Raw genomic sequence first — 2967 nt, 5'->3', positions numbered from 1 at the left:
AGAGTCTGAGACAAAGAGGGAAGAAAAGAATAGATAAGGTGGGGTTTTGTTTCTAGTTTTAATCTAATGGTCCAAATAAAAGATTCTAATCTAAGCGCCAAAGACTAGCCAAAAAAAAATTAAGGGCCACCTATTTAATTTATACATATATTATATAATTTATTCGGGGTGCTCGAGTTATCCACATATTCTACCCAGACCCGACCCAAATTACAATTCAGGCATCAAAAATCTGCCTCGGCCCATCTAGATTACAAGATATTGTTGCCCAAGCCCTAAAAGAACTCTGGCTGGGCACGGGTTGCTCAGGTTGAGCCCACCTGAGTTGCACCCCTAAGGTATTGCGTTTTTGTGGGCGCTATGCCTTTTTCGAGTCTAAGGTATTTCTTTCCACACCGACTTGCTTTGACTAACAAAAAGTCGCCACTTCATTTTTAAAGGGGAATTAAGAAACCTTTAACCATGAAAACAAAGTTAAGACCAAGTTCGTTATAACCAGAAAATTTCAAGGTTTGGGAGCTTAGGTACAAAAGGGGAAGGCCATTTTCATGGAAGCACCACCTTTTGCCCAATTTGAAGATTGGCCTTTACTCACTTTCTATTTTATGATTTTAGTGGTTTGTAATGGTTAATTATTCACAAACTTCATTACTTGACCTAAAACCCTTAACTAATTGAAAACTAGATGATTTGAATAAAAATTAGCATCATTTATTTTAGATTGAATGAATAAAGCCATATATTTCATAAAAAGTAATTTTTCATTAAAAGTAAATTTTTGACAACCCATGGTTTTAAACATAAACTAAAATCAACATTACTCATAAAAATAAATCAAAACAAACAATTTTGTATAGAAAGCATTTAATATGGATTATTAAAGGACAATACAATAGGAACATGCATATGATAGAGAGATTAGGAGGACTTACCCGGATGCCCACTTTCAGCGTCTTACATGCATACATAAAATAAATATGACCTAAACATGCAACTAAGCACACAAAATATGAACCTAGGCCCAGTTTGAGGCTACTAAATGATGAATGTCAAAGCCCATTTGACAAGGCCATAAGACTTAAAACTGTGTCATACATTTATGCAAATGATCGAACTCATAGGCTACCTACATATCCCTGATACAAGGAATCAAATCAGTATAGTTCAGGGGCGGTTGTGCAAAGGTTTATATGTGAGCGAGTTTGTGCAACAAACACTCAAGCATTCATCCAAGCATACAATAGTTGAAGAAGGAGAGAAGACAATACCTGTTGCCATAGTCACCTTACCGTGCTAGAGTAGTTTTAATCTAATTTTGTTTTTTCAAGTTCTCCATGTGTGTCCATTCTGCGAATACACAAGGAAAACAAACTCGAAGCAATAATGCACACCGTAGAATTATGTCAATTTATGATGCCGAATCAAGCTAGCACCCCATGAGTTAAGAAGGATCATGTCACGACCCAAACCCGGCCCTATGGGTTTAGCACCGTAACCGACCAGTAATCCGAGATTACCGAAGGCCTGCCTAACAATAATCCAGTAAAACAGAGTACAGGGCCTGGCGGAAGCCAATACAGTAAATAAACAATGTCCAATGAGCTGTGACAGTCTACACATACAAGTACAATCATTCAGAACAGGGATCTAATCCCTATTAAATAGTACAGTAATAGTCTATACAGTCTATACAATAAACAAAACAGTTACAGAGACAGACGAGGAATATTAAAACACCCCAAAGCCGAAGCTTGAACGGCCTGAAACCTCACGGTGAGGCACAGTGGTTGGCTGACAAAACAAAAGCTAGCCTGACGCTCCTAGTAGCGGTCCGGTGCCTGAACACCTACATATATATATGAGCAGTGAGCTAAAGCCCAGTGAATAACATAATACGTAAAGAGGTTTAGGATGAATGTCTTTTCAATATTTAAAACAGTCCATTGATTCAGTATATCGGTCAGTCAGTTTGTGGCTCATATTTGATGCCGTAACAGTCATTTAGAAATCATAGTAATCGTACGTGGCACATCCGTTAGCAGTACTAGTAGCAGTGTCAGTACAGTAGCAGTAACGGTAACAATATAGTAACAGTACAGTAGCAGTACAGTTCTTATGGACTCAAGAGGTGTCTCGCACAGATTCTAGAGGTGGCTCACTCTGTAGCACTTAGTTCCGTGCAGCACTTTGCTCCAAGTTTCACAGATTATAACAGTCATATGTGGTACATCCAGTAGCTAAACAGTACAGTAGGTCTTAATAGACCGGGTCTTAATAGACCAAACAGTGAATGATGGCCATCATATCAGTAAACAGTAGTGGTTCCAACATGGGAACCGACAGAGATATCTGTAACAGTAACAATCAATAACAGTAGTTGCTAAGGATGCCACAATACAGTTCAGAATATAGGACATACATTCATTCAGTTAACAGTAATCAGTTCAGAAAGCAGTACAGTTCAATTGTTCAGAAGATAATCATTTTGAACATATCTTTACACAATCGTTACTCACAGAGTTCTGGGCTATAGTAAGCTAGAGCGTCTCCTCGGAAGTCAACCCTACACAGTCAACAGATCGAACACACACTAAGCTACACAGTTGGGAAAGATAAGAACTTAACCCCTAACTTGCCTTGGTGTGTTCTACATCTATGTCCTCATTAAGATGTCTTAAACTAGGCCTAAGAATGCCTAGAATGGGAAGAGGATGCAAAGATGCACTCAGAAAACATTTTCAAAAAATCAGAGTTCCCGCTCGAGCGTAGGTTTCCCCCGCTCGAGCGGACATACTGACAAAGGTCTCCGCTCGAGCGTACATTAATCCGCTCGAGCGGACTGTAAAACAGTGCAAGATGCTGGGAGCTCGAATTCCCCGCTCGAGCTTCACTTCCCTCGCTCGAGCGGGAGACCAAAATCTAGAAAATCCAGATTTGAACTCCAATGCTCAAATCAAGTTCCAATGC

The 2967-nt window shown here is 39.4% G+C and overlaps 1 long non-coding RNA gene across 1 annotated transcript; it reads right to left on the bottom strand.

The window, feature by feature from the left end:
* Positions 1–1580: 1580 nt before the first annotated feature.
* Positions 1581–2565, bottom strand: LOC145821086 (uncharacterized). Its single transcript, XR_014363130.1, has 2 exons — positions 2517–2565; positions 1581–1846 (listed from the first exon to the last, which is right to left on the bottom strand). It is a non-coding gene; the product is annotated as an uncharacterized LOC145821086 (long non-coding RNA).
* Between the last annotated feature and the right edge of the window lie 402 nt (positions 2566–2967).

The sequence above is a fragment of the Camellia sinensis genome, chromosome 3, assembly GCF_055761805.1.
Source record: "Camellia sinensis isolate YWXY chromosome 3, ASM5576180v1, whole genome shotgun sequence".
In the NCBI taxonomy this organism is placed as follows: domain Eukaryota; kingdom Viridiplantae; phylum Streptophyta; class Magnoliopsida; order Ericales; family Theaceae; genus Camellia; species Camellia sinensis.
Note: the sequence above shows the minus strand (reverse complement) of the source record. Positions and strands in the feature narration are given on the sequence as shown.